Raw genomic sequence first — 16,770 nt, 5'->3', positions numbered from 1 at the left:
AGAGGGTGCTGACCATATGGTGCTCGGGCTTTGGGTCGCCAAAGATACCCACACATGCGTCGAGGAAGAAAATGGAACAAGGAATTAGAGTTGTTTTTTGAACTCGGGCATGGATCTGGTTGATTGTCCTTGCTGGTCCTCAACAACGCATGAGTCCATGGGTCTTTTATATGGATCTATTGGTTGATCTTGTTGATCTTCAAGGGAGAGTCCATCTGGATTTTTTTATAAGTGAATATATTTTCGGGTACTATGAGCTAGGAACTATTGAAAACGCCCCTGAGTGAACAGGTGGTGAGCGTTCTCGTTGCCAATGATGCCATAGGTACACCGATGAAAGAATGATTGGAAATTACAATTCAACCTAGATATTTTGGAGGATTATGATCAATGATACTATGGTCTCATTAAAAGATTGTTTTAAAGACAGCTGAATCTATGAAATAGGCAATTTCATATTGGGTGTGTAAGTGGTGTGACTATCTTGATGTTTGCTTGAAGCACCAGATAGGGGACCTGGGAACTCTTTTCCCTGGTACCCAGGACAAAACATAACCAAATTCTTAAATGGATCCTATCACTACAGTGGTTGGGCAGTTCGCTAACCCATGGGACTCGATGGGGTTAGGCTGGACTAATGGATCCCTAAAATGAGACTCAATTCTATTATGTTACGATAGATGAAGTAAATCCCAGATAGTCCTTGTTCTATGGAAAAGAATCAATGGTTGTGCCTCTTGACGAGGAAGAAAGCATTGGTCTCTATGATCCAAGTGCAAGTCTCTTCCTTGATCTGACCATGTGACTTACTGGTTCGGTCGGATCAGTTTGGTTAGTTAAGGCTTTTGACTATGTTAGAATAAAAATATCCTGGAGGAATCGCTCGTGCTTTCTAGGCGAGGGAAGTTTTTCTGGGTTCGGTTTTGGAATAAACCAAGGGATTAGTCTCTTGTCTGGATATCCGTGGGCGAGGCCCCGAGTGAGAGGCTCTACCTGCGCAAGAAGTGCGACTTCCGCTACTAGCACCACTTTGCGGGGAGGGGGCAGGGATCTTTCAGCTAGTATCAGAGCGAATTGGCTAAAGTGGATCAACCGAGAAGCAAGAAATGTCAAGACCTTATGAAGTACAAGTAAAAGATTATAATTGTGTGATGAAATTCATATAAATTGATATTCAAAATAAAAAATCATAAATTGGTAATTAGGTCTTCAAATGGAAGTACCTCAATTGTATGGAATCCTTGACTTGCTTGAGGCCTAGATTTGATGGTATTTACCTTATAACTCCAAGGACCATGACTACCCGTATATACCGTGGGTATATCTGCAACTCTTTTACTGAAAATATATACGAGTAAATCTAAGACCTGGAAATTATAAGCAAAAATGCTATCCAGATATAATGAATTCGAATGCTGGTTGATATGATTTAAGAATTCTTGTTGAGAATTGATGAGTTGATTTGGATTCTAATTGAAAGATAATGATTCCTGAATTTTGGTTGAAAGAAGATAAGTTGAACAAAGCCACAATGAGGATGAATGGGACAAATCCCAGTGATGATATTGGTAACCGGAATGACGATTATGACTTCAGCAAATCACTATGAGATTAGTGGATTGTGCTGACAGATTGTTGTTGTTAACCCTTGACCCAGTGGATCTAATTAAGGGATGACAAATTAAAAACCTGCATAACTAAAATTCCCGTGGAAGAATGATCAGATGGAATTTTTGGTTTGATGGACCATTATTGTAATAAGAATATGAATAAATTATTCTCTGATAATGAGTTCTGTATGTTCTTCTGCTAGAAGGGGTCTTTATCCCATGATTCTATGGGGGGCTGACCAATCTAAGGAACCCCAGAATCAGTTGGATCTAAAGTCGGATTTGAATTATAAATAAAGGGACTTAACAAGAATTTTCGTATTGATAGGATCATGGAACGAGGTTGTCGTGGTAGGAATGTTAACCCCCAACTCGATTAGGAAGAGCTCGACTTGGATGTTCGTAAAACTCTTCATAGATCGTAGCTTGGACCTTTCAAGGGTGAAGGGGAAAACTTGGGTGAGGCTATGGAGAAGGGGATCGAAGATATCATCGGGTACAACGAGAAAAGTAAAATGGCTCTTGCAAGGCTGAAGATAGTAGAAACAGCCAGAGTGGCATGGAAAAACCACTACGAGATAAATCGTCTGGATCGGAACACCCAGACATGGAATGATCTCAAAATTTACCTAAGGAAGAGATTCTGTCCTCCCGGCTTTATGGAAACCAAGATGAATGAATTCTTAGAGTTAACCCAGGGGAGTAGAACTATTGAAGTGTATCACCAAGCGTTCGCTCTTCTCCTTAAGTACTCGCCACTGCTGGGATGAAGAACAGCTGATGGCTAGGTTCATTCAGGGATGATTGAATGAACCTTTGAATATCCTAGTGAAGAATGCCAAGCCAGTTTCCATGGCTGAAGCAGTGCGGATGGCGAAGGATTTCACCAAGGCCTTTGATGTCAAGGTCCCGCCGAAGCTAGCACCATCATCTTTCAAAAGATTTCTAGCTCGAGAAGTTGATTCCAACCTTCCATCGCCTCTTAAGAGACAACAAGGTCAAGCTCAGAATATGGAAAGTTCCAGAATGGAAGAAAGGTCCTTTTCCCGGAACTCAATCCCCTGGAATTCAACTTTAGAAGTTCCACCCTTGAACAAGAAAGTGAAATGCTATAACTATCAAGGATTTGGACATCGTAGTATGGATTGCCCTGGATCAAGGTTTTTGGGGCAGGGAAATTAGGGACCAAGATTCCAGACTCCATCTCCTTCCTTCTAGGTAATCAGGTTGCTTTCCGTCAAAATAAGGCAAATCCCAAAGGTAGACCCTCTAACCAACCCTCAGTTTTAATCCAAAGTAATGCAAGACCTCCACCTCAGAATAGGAAAAGTTAAAGAGAGATGTTCCCAAATCAGCCGTCCACTTAGAAGGCAGTAACGCACGAAGTGATTGAAGATGAAAGAGATTATACTCCACCTATACGAGATGAGGAATGTAAGATTCCTCCCTCCAGCTTTTGAGGTGTAAAGGTGTAAGAACCTCCTGTTCTGTTCTTGTAATTATTCCCCTGTGTGAAATAGAAGAAAGATCTCACCCTGTTTTGGCCTACAGAGAGAAAAAGTCTAGAGAGATAATCTTAAATTAAGATATCTTTGGATTAAAAATCCTTCTAGTGTCTAAAATGGATTCCCCTAAAACAAAATTTTAAAAAAAACTTTCCAATGTGCATTTGGAATTAATTGAAAATGTGTATAAAGGACCTTAGCCTAAGGGTCTATATTTTTAGAAATTTTTAGATTATGGTCCAATTAAGGTTCTAATGGGCCAATTGGATTAATCCAACTGTTGGGATGAGATAAATCCAAAGAATAAAAGAAAATATCCAAAAATGAGTGCTCACATAAGATGAAGAGTTGACTGAGTACAAGGTTTATTAGTTAAAACTATGACATATTAATAAAAAAAGGAGATATTTTGGAATAATGATGCATTTTTGACACGTTCGCAAGGAGAGGGGGACTCTTGAGGTAGGCACCTAATTCACACATGTGGATGAGTTTTTAATTCAGAAACATTGTGATATTTTTATCTCTCCTCTCTGGATCAAACCAAATCAAAAAGGGACCAAACTGGTCCAAATTGAGTCAAACTAAACCTGGAAAATTCTAGAACCCAGTTGGACTTGGTTAGTGGCCTCCCTCACCTATAAATAGATCCTAAGTCTTTTGTAAAAAAATCTGTGAACTATACCATGCCAGTATTACATTAAAATAATGATATTTTCTATTATTCCTTAAAAAATCCTCTACTTTTGGAGAGATTGGAGCTTCTCTCTCTCTTCAACAATCCTTGGAGCTTTCTTCTCAACAAACTAAACCAATTGATTGTTTGGGGGATTTCCTTCTAAGATAAAGAAGCAAGCCAAATCAAGAGAGGTAAGAAGTAATTTCATGGTTTTCATTAATATTCTCAAAAGATTTCACTTCTCAACCCCTCTCAAGCTTGAGAAATTTCAAATTAATTGTTTTCAATGCAAATCAAGTTTTCTATAAGAATTCTAATGATTAATCACAAAAAAGTTAGTTTTTATGCTTAATTAGGATGCTTTTTATGTATATATCTCTCTCCCCAAAAGAATAGTCATTCCTATGACTAATTCTTTAGCAAATGAATGCTTCTCATTGATAAATTCTTAATTCAAAATCAATCTCTAAGCTTGTTAAGCTAGAGGTTAAGAAAATTGCTTTTTTATGCTTTTAAGCTAATAAAATTATGGTAAACTTATGATTTAATTCTATAAATTGGATTTAAGTCTAAGGATAGTATTCTATCATAATTTTATTACAAAGTCTTATTCTTTCTAGAAATATTAAAAATTATCAGTAAAAGCAGCGTAGCTATGGTAAAATTTTTAGAAATTAATACATAAATCATTTTTATGCATAATGTGAAAAGAGGACTTCCTACCATATTCTAGGATTGGACATCCTATGCTAAAAGAATGATTTTCATCAAATTCATGGGAAACTAAATTTTACTATTTATGCATAAATAATTAATTAAAGAAAAGATAAATTTTTGGTATTTTTATTTTTATGCAAAAAGAGAAATTCCCATGAAAATGGGGATCCATGTAATTAAATGGAAAATTTGAAATTTTGGTATATTAAAATAATGAATATTTAATTTAAATAGAAAATTTAGATAAATTTATTTTATGCATGAGAAAATTTAAATGATAAAAGAGGAATTTCCATGACAATTGGAATTCAATCATTTAAATGGTAAAAGTGAAATCCTTGGCATATTTGAAATAATGGATATTTTTATTAAAGAAAAGAGGAATTTTAGATAAATTTATTTTATTATAAAAGAGGAATTCTCATGACATTTGGAATTCAATCATTTAAATGCAAAAAGAGGAATTCCCATGATATTTGAGATCCAAGATATTAAATGAAAAAAGAGAAATTTTTAGCATTATTCAAATTATGAGTATTTATCAAAAGTGGAATTTTGAGCATTATTGGGAAATATGGGTAGAATTGATTTTTGTAAATCCCATGAATCTTTTACTCAAAAGACGAATATTGAATATATTTCACTTGAGAAATTTGAGAAAGAATATGAAAATATCCATTGAGAAAAAGTACCTTTAACTAGGCCAAGCAATTGGCATAAATTTAGAAAAAGTCCCATTGGTATCGAAAGTAGAAAATGTTACTAAATGTGAAAAGATGTGAATATGATGTGAATAAGATGAGAATACGATGTGATAAGATGTGAATGCAATGTGATAGGATGTGAGTGGATGTGATAAGATGTGAGTGGATGTGATAAGATGTGAATTGATGTAAATGGATGTGGATGTGAAGAGATGTGGATGGGATGTGATGTGATGTAAATGGTGGATGTGGATCTGATGAGATGTGGATGGGATGTGATGTGATGTGAATGGATGTGGATGAGATGTGATGTCACGTAAATGGATGTGGATGTGGATGTGGATGTGAAGAGATGTGGATGGGATGTGATGTGATGTAAATGGATGTGGATGTGAATGTGATGAGATGAGATTGAGATGTGATGATATGTGAAAGGAAGTGATGTGATTTAAATGGATGAGAATGAGATGTGGACGTGATGTAATGTGGATGGGATGTATGTGATGTGGATGTGATGTGGATGTAATGAATGAGATGGATATGAATGGATGCGATGAGATGTGAATGAATGACATGTGATGTGATGTAAATAGATGTGAATGTGATGTGATGTAAATAGATGTGAATGTGATGTGATGTAAATAGATGTGAATGGATGAGATGTGATGTGAATGGATGTGATGTGATGTGAAATGCATGTGATGTGATGTGATGTGAATCGGGATAGATGTGAATGGATGAGATGCAATGTGAATGGATGAGATGCAATGTGAATGGATGTGATGTGATGTGATATGGATATGGATAGATGTGAATGGATGAGATGTGATGTGAATGAATGTGATGTTATGTGAAATGGATGTGATGTGATGTGATGTGAATTGGGATAGATGTGAATGAATGAGATGTGATGTGATGTGAATCGAGTAGATGTAAATGGATGAGATCTGATGTGAAATGGATGTGATGTGAATCGGGATAGATGTGAATGGATGAGATGTGAATGGATGAGATGCAAAGTGAATGGATGTGATGTGATGTGATATGAATATGGGTAGATGTGAATGGATGAGATGTGATGAGATGTAATATGATGTGACTAGATGAGAATAGATGAAGGACGATGGGAATACATATGATTGAATGTGGATTAAGCAATGTGAATTGATGTAGAAGAATGTGGAATAACGAGAAATGATGTGGAACAATGTGGAAAGATAAGAGTTCGTTAGAAACTGTATTTATGACCTATTTTTAAATGATTGTTTTATGTCAAGAATACTGGGGAAGCATTTTGACCATCTTGTGAATGAGGTCGTGGAGACCTAAGTGATAAAGTTGCAACAACTGACGGAGAGTCACGGAGGATGTCTCGCGTAGCAAGGTCGCTCGACCGAGGTCTTGACCAGCCTCGATTTGATTTAAATGGTGAGCTTCCGGTATGGTGGATGAGAGACCAAGGAAGCGCCCTATGAGTAAAGCGCTAGGTGACCTGCGAAGGAGCCTAGAGGGTGCTGACCATACAGTGCTCGTGTTGAAATATACAAGTGAATAGGGTGTGTGCGGGAACAAGCCCTTGGCTAGAGGTTGTAAAAGAGAATCTGTAAATGTGAGAGAACCTGTGAAAAGGTAAGAAGAATCTAGTGGGAGAGAATAAAGGGTAGCATGAGAAGATTTAGGAAGTGTGGAGATATTCTGGGAGAGGTGGAGAGAAGAGGTGGAGTGAATCAAGGAGAAATCAGTGGGATTAGATGCTTGGATGTAAACTCTATAAATTGAGGCATTGGCCTAATGAGAACTTGCTGGTTTTTGATTATCCATGCCTACATTAAGCTATTAGTTAATTGCTCACTAATCACGTCTTAATTATCATCTAATCTCTGTGTTAATGATGTTGATTCTAGCATTTGATCCACCATAGCTCATCACATTACTGTAATTTTAACATGGTATCAAAGACAAGCCTAGAATCCATCAATTTGGGAGCCCATTATCTTGCTAATCACTTGGCTAATTAGGATTAGTAGCTAATTAATATTTTTTCCTCTTTTTCAACTAACCCTCTGTACCCTCAACTGGTGGAGGAGCTCTATCTCCTTACATACATCAAATTAGCCCAAACTCTTCCAGCCCCACATAGCTACTTCAATGCTGCTCCAGCCCATCGAATCAGCGCAGCAAACCGTCGGCGCAATCAGGAGAAATTGTGTTTTTTTTCAGCGCTATTTTTCTTGAGAAAATTTGACATCTTGTCTGCTCCAGTTGCAATGGGTCTAATTCCTCTTAGCCCCGGGGGTTTTCAAGCATGCTCTACAAGCTAGTGAAGTCAAAATTTGATTTGATCAAGTCGACAGTGAGATCCAAGCTCTTCATTAAATCTGCAGACAGCAGGTGACTTTGGTAAAACAGAGATTAAGCATTCAATGTTTGGTCAAATCTTGTGTTTCTTGGCTTAATCCTCTACTACACTAAATGCTATTGATGGCCTTGAAAGGATTTGAGCTCATTTGAACTCTAAGGCCTCAGATCTGGGCTCCCCGTATACTCTGTTTTTTGCACACAAAACAGAGGATTAATTTGCTAATCAGTGATGATTAATCAGTGCTAATCACTGTATTTTGGTGTAATTAAGGGTTCAAATCAACCATTAGGTATCTGATACAGATCCCTATAACTTCAGATTGCAATTTGGAGATGGTTAGTACTCCAACCATTCCGTACAAATTGGTTACCCTTGATTTAATGCTGATAAATTTGTGGTAATCATCATTTTGCATTTAACCCTTGGTTAATGCCTGCAAATCACACTCAAATTCAAGATTATTCACAACCAGAGTTGCATTTGGGAATGTGCATAAGAATGAATGCTATATGCATTATGTATTGGGCACATTACATCAGTGTAAAAATAGGATCAGACTTTGCCCTTGTCCAGAATAAGGCAAGAGGTAAGACCTCCCACATAGATTTGGGTTTGCATTGCATAATGACACAAGATAAACATCAAAAGTCCAAAAGAACTGTCAACAAAACATTTAAACATGTTGCTCACATGGAGCAAGAAGAACTGACGGACAAGCTCATGGCCCCAGCCATGAAAGAAGAAGAACATCTCTTTCCAAGAGGAAGATCCACACCAAGAAGAAAAGCTAAAGGAAGCATTGAAGGAAGACATGGACACGAGAAGAGAAGCTGCCACAACAAGAAGATTGAAAGAAGAGGAAGACATGGACGCGTGAAGAGAAACTGCCACGACAAGAAGACTGAAGACAAGAGAAGATGTGAGGCTCCAAAGAGTGAGGAGCCATGTGAAAATCTCAGAGAGAGAGAGAGAGAGAGAGAGAGAGAGAGAGAGAGAGAGAGAAACCCCACAACCCAATGTAACCTACCCCAACAGAGTAAAACCACCTCTGAGCCACCGCCGATGATGTAGGCCATGTGGTAGATGTATGTGTGAGCACTTTAGTCAAGGTCGCGGGCACTTGTAGTAGCCTTGGACACATATAGAGAGAGTGTGTCAAGGACTATGAGTTTAGGGACTTGAGGCACTGGTCGCGGACTATCAAGTAAGAGAGAAACTTGGTATAGGGTCCAGGTGTGCTAAGATTGTTCACTTGAGGGGAGGTGTGCTAGGCACTGGTCGCAGACTATCAAGTAAGAGGGAAACTTGGTATAGGGTCCAGGTGTGCTAGGAGTATTCACTTGAGGGGAGGTGTTGAAATATACAAGTGAATATGGTGTGTGTGGGAACAAGCCCTTGGCTAGAGGCTGTAAAAGAGAATCTGTAAATGTGAGAGAACCTGTGAAAAGGTGAGAAGAATCTACTGGGAGAGAATAAAGGGTAGCATGAGAAGATTTAGGAAGTGTGGAGATATTCTGGGAGAGGTGGAGAGAATCAAGCAAAAGAGGTGGAGTGAATCAAGGAGAAATCAGTGGGATTAGATGCTTGGATGTAAACTCTATAAATTGAGGCATTGGCCTAATAAGAACTTACTGGTTTTTGATTATCCATGCCTACATTAAGTTATTAGTTAATTGCTCACTAATCACGTCTTAATTATCATCTAATCTCTTTGTTAATGATGTTGATTCTAGCATTTGATCCACCATAGCTCATCACATTGCTGTAATTTTAACAGCTCGGGCTCTGGGTCGCCGAAGATACCCACACGTGCATCGAGGAAGAAAATGGGACAAGGAGTTAGAGTTGTTTTCTGAACTTGGGCATGGATCTGGTTGATTGTCCTTGCTAGTCCTCAACAGATTACTTTTAAGAGAGAAACAATATGAAAAGTTTAATTCCAACAATTAGATCACTTAACTAGGATAAAGAAGGGCTGGTTGATCTTGCTGATCTTCAACGGAGAGTCCATGTGGATTTTTATAAGTGAATATATTTCCGGGTACTATGAGCTAGGAACTATTGAAAAGGCCCTTGAGTGAATAGGTGGTGAGCGTTCTAGTTGCCAATGATGCCATAGATACACCGATGAAAGCATGATTGGAAATTAGAATTCAACCTGGATATTTTGGAGGATTATGATCAATGATACTATGGTCTCATTAAAAGATTGTTTTAAAGACAGCTGAATCTGTGAAATAGGCAATTTCATATTGGGTGTGTAAGTGGTGTGAATATCTTGAAGTTTGCTTGAAGCACCGGCTAGGGGGCCTAGGAACTCTTTTCCCTCGTACCCTGGACAAAACATAACCAAATTCTTAAATGGATCCTATCACTACAGTGGTTTGGGCGGTTGGCTAACCCATGGGACTGGATGGGGTTAGGCTGGATTGATGGATCCCTAAAATGAGACTCAATTCTGTTATGTTACGATAGATGAAGTAAATCCCAGATAGTCCTTGTTCTATGGAAAAGAATCAACGACTGTGCCTCTTGACGAGGAAAAAAGCGTTGGTCTCTATGATCCAAGTGCAAGTCTCTTCCTTGATCTGACCATGTGACTTACTAGTTCGGTCGGATCAGTTTGGTTAGTTAAGGCTCTTGACTACGTTAGAATAAAAATATCCTGGAGGAATCGCCCGTGCTTTCTAGGTGAGGGAAGTTTTTCCGGGTGGTTCGGTTTTGGAATAAACCAAGGGATTAGTCTCTTGTCTGGATATCCATGGGCGAGGCCCTGAGTGAGAGGCTCTGCCCTGCACAAGAAGTGCTACTTCTGCTACTAGCACCCCCGAATTCGTTGCGCAAAGGGGGCAGGGATCTTTCAGCTGGCATCAAAGCAAATTGGCTAAAGTGGATCAACCAAGAAGCAAGAAATGTCAAGATCTTATGAAGTACCAATAAAAGATTGTAATTGTGTGATGAAATTTATACAAATTGATATTCAAAATAAAAATTCATAAATTGGTAATTGGGTCTTCAGATGGAAGTACCGCAATTGTATGGAATCCTTGACTTGCTTGAGGCCTAGATATGATGGTATTTACCTTATAACAACCATGACTACCCGTATATACCATGGGTATATCTGCAGCTCTTTACTGACAATATATACGAGTAAATCTAAGACCATAAAATTATAAGCAAAAATGCTATCCAGATAATGAATTCGAATGCTGGTAATATGATTTTAGAATTTTGGTTGAGTTGATTTGGATTCTAATTTAAAGAAATGATTCCTAAATTTTGGTGGAAAGAAGATAAGGTGAACAAAGCCACAATGAGGATGAATGGGACAATTCCCAGCAGTGATGATATTGGTAACTAGAATGACGATTATGACATCAGCAAATCACTATAAGATTAGTGGATTGTGCTGACAGATTGTTGTTGTTAACCCTTGACCCAGTGGATCTAATTAAGGGATGACAAATTGAAAACCTGCATAACTGAAATTCTCGTGGAGGAATGATCAGATGGAATTTTCAGTCTGATGTACCATTACTATGTTAAGAATATGAATGAATTATTCTCTGATAATGAGTTCTGTATGTTCTTCTGTTAGAAGGCATCTTTATCCCATGATTCTATGGGGAGCTGACCAATCTAAAGAACCCCAAAATCAGTTGGATCTAGAGTCGGATTTGAATTATAAATAAAGGGACTTAACAAGAATTTTTGTATTGATAGGATCATGGAACGAGGTCGTCGTGGTAGGAATGTCAACCCCCAACTCGATGTGAGGAAGAGCTCGACTTGGATGTTCGTAAAACTCTTCGTAGATTGCAGCCTAGACCTTTCAAGGGTGAAGAGGAAAACTTGGGCGAGGCTGTGGAGAAGGGGATCAAAGCAATGGAAGAATACTTTGATGTCACCGGGTATAACGAGAAAAGTAAAATGGCTCTTGCAAGGCTGAAGATAGTAGAAACGGCCAAAGTGGCATGGAAAAACCACTGCAAGGCAAATCGTCTGGATCGGAAAACCCAGACATGGAATGATCTCAAAATTTACCTAAGAAAGAGATTTTGTCCTCCCGCTTTATGTGGAAACCAAGATGAATGAATTCTTAGAGTTAACCCAGGGGAGCAGAACTATTGAAGTGTATCACCAAGCGTTCGCTCTTCTCCTCAAGTACTCGCCACCGCTCAATGAAGAACAGCTGATGGCCAAGTTCATTCGAGGACTAAACAAACCTTTGAATATCCTAGTGAAGAATGCCAAGCCAGTTTCCATGGCCGAAGCAGTGCGGATGGCAAAGGATTTCACCAAGGCCTTTGATGTCAAGGTCCCGCCGATGCCAGCACCATCATCTTTCAAAAGATTTCTAGCTCCAGAAGGTGATTCCAACCTTCCACCACATAAGAGACAACAAGGTCAAGCTCAGAGTATGGAAAGTTCTAGAATGGAAGAAAGGTCCTTTTCCCGGAACTCAATCCCCTGGAATTCAACTTCAGAAGTTCCACCCTTGAACAAGAAAGTGAAATGCTATAACTGTCAAGGATTTGGACATTGTAGTATGGATTGCCCAACTCCTTTTGGATCAAGGTTTTCGGGGCGGGGAAATTAGAGACCAAGATTCCAGACTCCTTCTCCTTCCTTCCAGAGTAATCAGGTTCCTTTCCGTCAAAATAAGGGAAATCCCAGAGGTAGACCCTCTAAACAACCCTCAGTTTCAATCCAAAGTGATGCAAGACCTCCACCTTAGAATAGGGGAAGTTAAAGAGATATGTTCCCAAATCGGCCGTCCACTTCCAAGGCAGTAACGCACGAAGTGATTTAAGATGAAAGAGATTATAGTCCACCTGTGAGATGAGGACATCTCGCGTTTTTTAAGTGGGGTAGGATGTAAGATTCCTCCCTCCAGCTTTTGAGGTGTAAAGGTGTAAGAACCTCCCCTTCTGTTCTTGTAATTATTCCCCTCTCTCAAATACAAGAAAGATCTTGTTTTACCCTGTTTTGGCCTAGAGAGAGAAAAAGTCTAGAGAGAGATAATCCTAAATTAAGATATCTTTGGATATAAAAATCCTCCTAGTGTCTAAAATGGATTCCCCTGAAACAAAAATTCAAAAAGAACTTTCCAATGTGCATTTGGAATTAATTGAAAATGTGTATAAAGGACCTTAGCCTAAGGGTCTACATTTCTAGAAATTTTTGGATTATGGTCCAATTAAGATTCCAATGGGCCAATTGGATTAATCCAAGTGTTGGGATTAGATAAATCCAAAGAATAAAAGAAAATACCCAAAAATGAGTAAATGCTGACATAAGATGAAGAGTTGACTGAGTACAAGGTTTATTAGTTACTCAAAAGACGAATATTGAATATATTTCTTTTGAGAAATTTGAGAAAGAATATGAAATTATCCATCGAGAAAAAGTGCCTTTAACTAGACCAAGCAATTGGCAGAAATCTAGAAAAAGTCCCATCATTATCGAAAGTAAAAAATGTTACTAAATGTGAATAGATGTGAATACGATGTGAATAAGATGAGAATACGATGTGATAAGATGTGAATGCAATGTGATAGGATGTGAGTGGATGTGAATAAATGTGAATGCATGTGAATACGATGTGAATAAGATGAGAATACGATGTGATAAGATATGAATGCAATGTGATAGGATGTGAGTGGATGTGATAAGATGTGGGTGGATGTGATAAGATGTGAATGTGATGTAAATGGATGTGGATGTGAAGAGATGTAGATGTGACTACAATGTGAATAAGATGAGAATACATTGTGATAAGATGTGAATGCAATGTGATAGGATGTGAGTGGATGCGATAAGATGTGGGTGGATGCGATAAGATGTGAATGTGATGTAAATAGATGTGGATGTGAAGAGATGTGGATGTGAAGAGATGTGGCGGGATGTGATGTGGTGTAAATGGATGTGGATGTGAAGAGATGTGGATGGGACGTGATGTGATGTAAATGTATGTGGATGTGATGAGATGTGGATGGGATGTGATGTGATGTAACTGGATGTGGATGTGGATGTGGATGGGATGTGATGTGATGTAAATGGATGTGGATGTGGATGTGGATGTGGATGTGAAGAGATGTGGATGGGATGTGATGTGATGTAAATGGATGTGGATGTGAATGTGATAAGATGAGATTGAGATGTGATGATATGTGAAAGGAAGTGATGTGATGTAAATGGATGAGAATGAAATGTGGACGTGATGTAATGTGGATGGGATGTATGTGATGTGATGTGGATGTAATGAATGAGATGGATGTGAATGGATGCGATGAGATGTGAATGGATGACATGTGATGTGATGTAAATAGATGTGAATGTGATGTGGTATAAATAGATGTGAATTAATGAGATATGATGTGAATGGATGTGATGTGATGTGAAATGGATGTGATGTGAATCGAGATAGATGTGAATGGATGGGATGCAATGTGAATGGATGTAATGTGATGTGATATGGATATGGATATGGATAGATGTGAATGGATGAGATGTGATGTGAATGGATGTGATGTGATGTGAAATGGATGTGATGTGATGTGATGTGAATCGGGATAGATGTGAATGAATGAGATGTGATGTGATGTGAATCGAGATAGATGTGAATCAAGATAGATGTGAATGGATGAGATGTGATGTGAAATGGATGTGATGTCAATCGAGATAGATGTGAATGGATGAGATGCAAAGTGAATGGATGTGATGTGATGTGATATGGATATGGGTAGATGTGAATGTGATGTGATATGGATATGGGTAGATGTGAATGGATGAGATGTGATGAGGATAGATGTGATGAGATGTTATATGATATGACTAGATGAGAATAGATGAAGGATGATGGGAATACATATGATTGGATGTGCAATGTGAATTGATATAGAAGAATGTGGAATAACAAGAAATGATGAGGAATAATGTGGAAAGATGAGAGTTCGTTAGAAATTGTATTTATGACCTGTTTTTAAATGACTGTTTTATGTCAAGAATGCTGGGGAAGCATTTTGACCATCTTGTGAATGAGGTCGTAGAGACCTAAGTGATAAAGTTGCAACAGCTGACGGAGAGTCAACAGAGGACGTCTCGCGTAGCAAGGTCGACCGAGGTCTTGACCAGCCTCAGTTCGATTAAAATGGTGAGCTTCCGGTTGAGGGACCAAGGAAGCGGCCTATGAGTGAAGCGCTAGGTGACCTGCAAAGGAGCCTAGAGGGTGCTGACCATACGGTGCTCGGGCTCTGGGTCGCCGAAGATACCCACACGTGCGTCGAGGAAGAAAATGGAACAAGGAGTTAGAGTTGTTTTCTTAACTCGGGCATGGATCTGGTTGATTGTCCTTGCTGGTCCTCAACAGATGAGTCCATGGCTCTTTTATATGGATCTGTTGGTTAATCTTGCTAATCTTCAACGGAGATTCCATCTGAATTTTTTTAAGTGAATATATTTTTGGGTACTATGAGCTAGGAACTATTGAAAAGGCCTCTGAGTGAACAGGTGGTGAGCGTTCTGGTTGTCAATGATGCCATAGGTACACCGATGAGACAGAATGATTGAAATTAGAATTCAACCTGGATATTTTGGAGGATTATGATCAATGATACTATTTAAAGACAGCTGAATCTGTGAAACAGGCAATTTCATATTGGGTGTGTAAGTGGTGTGACTATCTTGAAGTTTGCTTGAAGCGCCGGCTAGGGGGCCTGGGAATTCTTTTCCTTGGTACCCGGGACAAAACATAACCAAATTCCTAAATGGATCCTATCACTACAGTGGTTGGGCGGTTGGCTTACCCATGGGACTTTAGGCTAGACTGATGGATCTCTAAAATGAGACTCAATTCTGTTATGTTACGATGATGAAGTAAATCCCGGACATGCTTTCTAGGCAAGGGAAGTTTTTTCAGGTTCGGTTTTGGAATAAGCCAAGGGATTAGTCTCTTGTCCGGATATCTGTGGGTGAGGCCTTGAGTGATTGGAACATACTCTAGTGGGGCAAGGGTTAGTTCTAACCTTGGGTTGAGGTTAGGGTCAGGCAACCAAGGGTCACACATGGAAATGGAGAGTCAAGAATCACTTGAGGGCCCTCCTATATAATAGGTGCATGGGGCACTCTCAAGGAGGGTTCTCTTGTGTAGAGCATTGTGTCTACTCTCTTACCATTTCAAGCTAGAGCTAAGTGCTGCTAGAGTGAAGGTGAGATATGTGATACTTCATTGTGTTTATGTGTGCACCCTTGGGCTCGGGGGTGGTTGGGTGGATGAGTATATGTCTGGTTCATGCATGTTTATGCATGGTTATTAGCTAGAGAGATCTTTTAGGGTTTTAATAATGGTATCAGAGAGAGCAGTCTCTAGTTGATTTTTTATATTTTTCTCCTCTTATTTTTCTCTCATTATTCCAATTTTCTAACATTTTTTAAGTAAATTTTAACATCTAATAAGCAAAAAAAAAAATATTTTTTGGTTTATTTTGGTGGTCTATGTGTTGGAAACGTCAATATGGTGGTTGGAACGCATTGCTTCTCAACTTGGATGGATGTATTGACGTTGCGGGGTAATTCCGTGAGTGGAAATGCTATTTTTACCTATTTTTATGGTTAAAATAATCATTTTATGGATTTTTTTAACCAAAATACCGCACATGCTATTGTGTTTGTTTTGCCAAAAAAAAAAGATTTCCCTACATCTCAAATAAATTTAGGAATTTTTAGGATATTTTTTGAGCGTAAAATGGTAATTTTAGGCATTTTTATGTGTTTTTACTATGTTTTTATAGGTTCTTTCTGCAAGCGTGCGGGCTGGAAAATATAATTTCCTGCTGGGAATCAGAGAATTAATTTTCTCCGATGCATATACGCACCTTCGAGTTCTTTCCTATGTGCTCGGGGTTCTTTTTCTCTCCTCCGTCGAGATTTTCTTCTTTTTCGTCTTTTCTATGTGGGAACAACCTCTTATATGGATATTTTTATTATTATTTATTATAATTAAAAAAAACACACAAAGAAAGAGAGAGGAGAAAGAGAAAGAGAGAGCAAGGGGAAGAAGGACAAGAGGGAGAAGAGGAAGGTGGGGAGGAGCTTGACTCTCCACCCTCCCCTCTCCCTAGCGATTTCGTGCACAAGAAGGGGGGGTAGGTCGGCGGCACACAATGCCCACTCCCCTACATTTTCTTCA

This window comes from Cibotium barometz, chromosome 8, assembly GCF_041138505.1.
Source record: "Cibotium barometz isolate CiBa-2024 chromosome 8, ASM4113850v1, whole genome shotgun sequence".
Classification (NCBI taxonomy): domain Eukaryota; kingdom Viridiplantae; phylum Streptophyta; class Polypodiopsida; order Cyatheales; family Cibotiaceae; genus Cibotium; species Cibotium barometz.
The sequence above is the reverse complement of the archived record's forward strand: the minus strand, read 5'-3'. Positions refer to the sequence as shown.